Source organism: Alligator sinensis, unplaced genomic scaffold (assembly GCF_000455745.1).
Source record: "Alligator sinensis unplaced genomic scaffold, ASM45574v1 scaffold444_1, whole genome shotgun sequence".
NCBI classification, from domain to species: domain Eukaryota; kingdom Metazoa; phylum Chordata; order Crocodylia; family Alligatoridae; genus Alligator; species Alligator sinensis.
The window spans coordinates 2,401,703-2,408,313 of record NW_005841886.1 but is presented as its reverse complement, the minus strand read 5'-3'; positions in this window follow the sequence as shown (position 1 = coordinate 2,408,313).

Genomic DNA, 6,611 nt, shown 5'->3' with positions numbered 1-6,611 from the left:
CTGCTGCACAGTGCAGCAGCAGGGAGCACATAAAGCAGAGCTTGCACAGGTGGTGCAGTGCAGGTGCGGTCCCCCCCACCCTATCCAGTCTGCAGCTGCCCCTGTGGTCAGTGGCAACACGTAGGGGGTGCACGGGGGTTCATGTGCACCCCCTGAGAGCGCCGGTGCACCCCCTGACTGGCCACGCTCTCTGCTTAGGCAATGGGCAGGGGGGGCAGGCAGGAGGGCTGGTGCTCCCCTGCAAGTGCCGGCCAGGGAGTGGAGCGCCGTGGCACTCCCAGAAGCGGCCACAGCAGCCACAGCCACTTCTGGAAGAGACTGCAGTGATCGGCTGTGGGGGGACCCCCCCATCAGTGAGATCGGCCAAGGGGGACCTGCTCCCCCTGGTCGGTGGCATCTCCCATCAGTAAGATTGGCTGCAGGGGGACCTCCCCCCAGTCTGTGACTGGTTGCTGGGGGGGCACGTGCCCCCCCTTGCTTAAGGCAGCACCAGTCACCCATGCCCATGGTGCTCAGCATGGGCCCAAGTCTCCTATGCTGCTGCCCAGGGCATCCCATGCCACACTCCTGCCTGTACCCACCTTGCACCTGCTGATGGCACTGCCCTGGCCCCAGCTCTGACCCTAGCCAGCACTCATCATGCCAGGTGGGCAGAGTGGATGGAAAGTGGCTAGGAGCTGAAGCTGGAGCCCTGTACGCTGGGGCCTTAACTTACCCAGGTGCAGCTTCCCCCATGCCGCTGCTTCTCCATACTACCTCCATACTACCTGCCAGAGTGGCACAAGCAGGGGCAGAAGGAGGAGGAGGAGCCACTAGAGGTTGGGGGAGCCAAGTACTACCCAGGAGCAGCAAGAGTAGCTCCATCAAGGAGTTGTGCATGCTGGCAAGTCCAGGGCAGTGCTACTGGTGGGCACAGGGCAGGTATGGGCAGGAACATGGCACAGGCTGCCTCACGCAGGAGTGAACATGGCTCAGCCCCATGCAGAGCACTGCTGCAGGCTGGATATAATCAACTGGTGAGCCAGATCTGGCCCATGAGCCATATTTTGCCAACCCCTGTCCTACAGCAATCTTTGTATCAAGTCCGTGGCTTGTTTTTAAACTATAGCAAGGCCATCCAACTTGACTTAACAGACTGCAAGCGATGAGTATGCATCATATCTCCAACAGAATGGGACAGCAAGCTGCAGTCTGTGGGCCAGACCTAGCCTATAGATCCATTGGATCCAGTCTCTGAGGTTTTGGGCGTGTTTAGTGGTGGTGACTTTGCCCCCTTTGTGCCATACCCACTGTACAGCAGCCAGGAAGGTGGGCAGCTGGGCAGTTAGGAGCATTCCCATGTTGTGCTGCAGCCAGGCAGGGGAAGAACTGGCAGCAGCAGTGGCAGCTAGGTCCTAGCTTTGGCCTGCCCAGGACCCAGGCTGGGCCATTTCAGCCTACCACCCTAAACCACTGCTGAATGCTGCCATAGAGGGATAAGTCCCTGCCTAGGGGCTTGCCCTGACCTGATTTGCACTCAGGCAGCTGCTGCTATTCCATAGCATTGTGTATCGTGGCAGGGCTCTGCTTTGGAGAGAGCTGGCTGTGGGAATGGGCCTTTGACTGCTGGCTCATAAGATGCTTACCCAGGCTGGGTCTCAGTGAAATGGGGACTGCTACAGAGTTGGCTGAGAAACGTTCTGTTTATTGAGCCCCAAATGTTTTTTTCAGTGCACTGCCAGTTCATCTACTTTTGCCTAATCTGAGGTAAGGTCCGAGAGAAACCTGCCTCCATTCCTGGCAAGACTACTTGGGCGCCAGAGTCACTGGAAGCTGCATTGCTGCTGCCCTTGATAAAATGCATCTGGTGGGTCTGCCGTGAAGCCAGGGACCTGGCAGATCCCTGCAGCTGGTTATTGAAATTGATATCTGCTTCCTGCATGCACTGCTGGCATCACCAGTGAAGCTGACATGAACCCTCATTTGGCCAAGCACTCGCAAGGTCCAGGAAGTCTCCTATCTAGGGAGCAAATTTAAAATATTTTCATTTTGGTCCACTTGGGACTGAAAAAATGTAAAAAAAAAAAAATCCCTACTAAACCAGAACCCCTGCTTTCCAGGAAAGGCAGGGCAGGACCATACTCCCCTTGTGTCCTGAGGTGTTGTGAGACTTCATCAGTTGGTACTACAGGAGCACTAAGTAACTAGTGCGGTTCCTGCTGCAGCCTCTGGGTGGCACTAGGAGTAAGCAGTGCCATTAAAACCACAGAAGCAAGGCACTGATCCATGGGTCTGCATTAAAGTTATCCTCTGCCTCGTACAGCTGGGACATGCACACAGCGAACTACCTCTCCCCTAAGCCTGTGAGGGACATAGGTCTGCATCAGAAGGCTTCACAGCCTCCTATGAGGCCCTTCACATCTGTGAGTGCTGCTGTCAGTTGGCTGGAGATAAGAGCCATGCTGCTCTATTGCTTGGTAGGGGCTGAATGTGTTGTCCGTGTTCCTTGATAGACATGTGCTGCAGGAAGCTGCACTGGCAATGCAGGAGGGGAACACCCATCCTGCCAAGTCACTTCATGGGCAGTGTCCTGGCAAGGATCTAGCAGGGCTGTGCTTTTGGGGATGCTGCCACAGACACGACACCCCACCAAAGTCCTTACTGCTTGCAGAGAATACACGCCTCATTGTGCCTTTCCCAGAGTGAATAACTTTGGTGTCCATGCCAAATTTGAACCCAGGCATTTTTCTCTGCCTCCGTAAACACCTCCTGCATTTTTAGCTGGGTGCTGTATTCCACCTTCCTGTGCTTCAACAGTTGTGAAGGGTTGCTGTGTGCTGTTAACCGGCTGTCATGTTGTTCCCTAAAGACGGCTGCATTGTACTATCAGATGAAGCAATAAGTGTTGAGATCATGCAGCAGTAAGCTGGGCCTGATGGATTTCATCCCAAGGTACTGAAGGAATTGGCATGGTAGATCTCTGAGCCCTTGGCAATGATATTTGTGAAGGCGTGGGAGGTGGGCGAGGTACCAGAGAACTGGAAAAGGGCCAACATAATGTTCCTTTTCTAAAAAGGCAAAAAAGAGGGCTTGGGGAACTACAAACTGGTTAGCTTCAGCTCAATACCTGGGAAGTTACTGGAGCATATCCTAAGGAAGTCCATTTGCATGCATCTGGGGGACGAAAGACTGATCACAAGCAGCCAACATGAATTTACTAAGAACAAATCATGTCAAACAAACCTGATCTCCTTCTTTGACAAAGTAGCTACTTGGGTAGGTGAAGGGAATGCTGTGGACATAGTGTACTTGGACGTTTGGCAAGGCTTTTGACAAAGTCCTGTCTAACCTTTTTTTAAGTAAATTGGAGAAATGTGGACTGAACGAACTACTATGAGGTAGATAAACAATTGGTTCAATAGCTGCAAGCAAAGGGTTATTATTAGATTGGACATTATTAATGGATTCAATCCATTCAATCCATCCAATCCGTATTATGAATGGATTGGATATTATTAATGGATTCATGTCAGAATGGCAGGAGGTTTCAAGTGGAGTCCCACCAGGATCTGTCCTGGGTTCAGTGCTGTTTAATGTGCTTATTCATGATTTGGGTGCTAGCATAGAAAGCTTAGTGAGCAAGTTTGCAGATGACACACAGTTGGAGAGGACTGTGAACACACTGAAGGATGGGAGCACAATTCAGAAGGATCTCAACAGATTGGAAAGCTGGGTTGAAGCTAACAGGATGAAGTTCAGTGCTGACAAATGAGGCGCTACACCTCAGGAAGAGCAATCAAAAATGCAAATATGAAATGGATGACACCTGGCTGAATGGCAGCACTACAGAGAGAGATCTAAGAGCCTTGGTAGATCATAAACTCAATATGAGTCTGCAGCATCATGCAGCTGAACAAATGGCAAATGTGGTTTTGAGATGTCTCAATAGAAGCATTAGATGCATGACACGGGAAGTGATAGTACTTCTGTACTCAGCGCTGATTAGGCCTCATTCAGAGTATTGTGTGCAGTTTTGGGCTCCACATTTTAAAAAGGAGGAGGAGAAGTTAGAGGGGGTCCAGAGGCAGGCAATAAAGGTGATAAAGAGTTTGGGAAGCAAGTCATATGAGGAAAGGCTGAAGGAGCTAGGCATGTTCAGCTTGTGGAAAAGGCACTTAAGAGGGGATGTGATAGCTGTTTTCACATACTTGAGGCTGCCATAAAGAAGAGGGAAAGGACCTTTTCTCTCTTGCTGCAAAGAGAAAGACATGGACCAGTGGCCTAAAGTTGCAGCAAAATAAGTTTAGACTTGATGTCAGTAAAATCTTCTTCACTGTTAGAACAGTGTGACAGTGAAATAGACTGCCTAGAAAAGTTGTGGACTCTCCATCACTGGAAATGTTCAAGAAGCCTCTGGTTAAGGATGATATGGGTGTAGCTATACCTATGTTGTACTGTTGGTATTTCCCATGCTTCTGGGCTTTGCTGATTGCTGCATGGGACTAGGAGGGAATTACCTCCCTTCCATGCCCCTGCCTGCTACATGTGTCAGGTTTTTTTAAGCTTTCCTCAGAGGCATTGGGTGCTGGCTGCAGCCAAGGCTGGAGATTTTGACTGGGCATCAGTGTTCCTGCTGGGATTTAAACCTGAAGGTTCCTGACTAGAGGGTCTTGCTTCTCTGCTCAGGATAAGACTGAATGCCATATTTGGGGTCAGGAAGGAATTTTATCCCCTGGACAGATTGGTATGGATTATGGGGGTTTTTGCCTTCCTCTGTAACAAGGGGACATGGCCTTTTCCTGAGCTCTCTTGAGTGTATATAACAACCTCTAAAGAAGCAGGATGTTGGCTGCCATGGGTCCCCTGCTTTACCTGTAGCAGGTTAGGGTCTTATGCTTTGCACTGTGTTAGACTTGACTGGGTAGTTTCACGAATCGCTTAGACAATGGATTTGTAAAGGATGGCTTGGATAGGGATGATCCTGCTTCAGGCAGGGGGCTGGACTAGATGACCTGTGGAGGTCCCTTCCAGCCCTATTTCTCTATGATTCTGTGACATGAGACATGTGTTGTATATGTACATGCTTTAATGTTATTGAAATATAAAGAAGGAAAGTGAAACCCTTTCCCCTCAGTTACAGGCTGGATTGTATGTGCAGTTAGTGAAATAGGAATATGGAAAGAGAAGTGAACTCCAACAGGATTTGTTGTCAGCAGACTCCAGCAGTGAGAGCACTCTGTAAAGCTCCAGCTAGAACTCGGGGAGTGGCCTGGAAAGTTTCTGTATTTAGAAAAATAGGAGCTATCATACAAATCCTGTTTCACAATAGGCCCCATCAAGGGGGAGGGAGAAGAAGCTTCGGGTAGCTATATTAATGAGGGAGCGCTTGGAAGTGCTGTGGCAAATGGAGCAGTAGAAGAATCCATTTAGTAAGACTTGGGGCTTTGCTGCAGGCTGGAAGAGGATCAACTGACTGATGAGCTAGTCATTGTGTGTGTGAATGTCATGCTGCTGAAAGGTGCCAGCATATCAGGCCTGGGGCCAGCTTCACTTCTCCTTACAGTAGTGTAAACATGGAGTGACTCCATGTGCCCCTTAATTGAGATCCCAGATGTGCACAGTACTAGCGGAGAGTAGCAAAGGTGTAATTAATGATTTGTAAGCTCTCAGCAGAGATCCTAGGAATAGGGGGTGGGGGTGAGGCAATAGGAAAGGGGATGTACTGAGTGCCAAAAGTCTCAGTGGAGACTGGAGGACTGGAAAAGGGCCAATGTGGTCCCCATTTTCAAGAAGGGGAGGAAGGAGGACCCGGGCAACTATAGGCCAGTCAGTCTCACCTCCATCCTTGGCAAAGTCTTTGAAAAAATCATCAAGGCTCACATTTGTGAGAGCCCGGCAGGACAAATTATGCTGAGGGGAAACCAGCACGGGTTCGTGGCAGGCAGATCGTGCCTGACCAACCTAGTCTCTTTTTATGACCAGGTTACGAAACTCCTGGACACAGGAGGAGGGGTGGATGTCGTATACTTAGACTTCAGGAAGGCCTTCGATACGGTATCCCACCCCATACTGGTGAACAAGTTAAGAGGCTGTGACTTGGATGACTACACAGTCCGGTGGGTGGCGAATTGGCTGGAGGGTCGCACCCAGAGAGTCGTGGTGGATGGGTCGGTTTCGACCTGGAAGGGTGTGGGAAGTGGGGTCCTGCAGGGCTCGGTCCTTGGACTGATACTCTTTAATGTCTTCATCAGTGACTTGGATGAGGGAGTGAAATGTACTCTGTCCAAGTTTGCAGATGACACAAAGCTATGGGGAGATGTGGACACGCTGGAGGGCAGGGAACAGCTGCAAGCAGACCTGGACAGGTTAGACAAGTGGGCAGAAAACAACAGCATGCAGTTCAACAAGGAGAAATGCAAAGTGCTGCACCTAGGGAGGAAAAATGTCCAGCACACCTACAGCCTAGGGAATGACCTGCTGGGTGGCACGGAAGTGGAAAGGGATCTTGGGGTCCTAGGGGGCTCCCACGTGAAACATAGTCGGCAGTGTCACGAAGCCATCGGAAAAGCCAATGGCACTTTATCGTGCATCAGCAGATGCATGACGAATAGGTCCAAGGAGGTGACACTTCC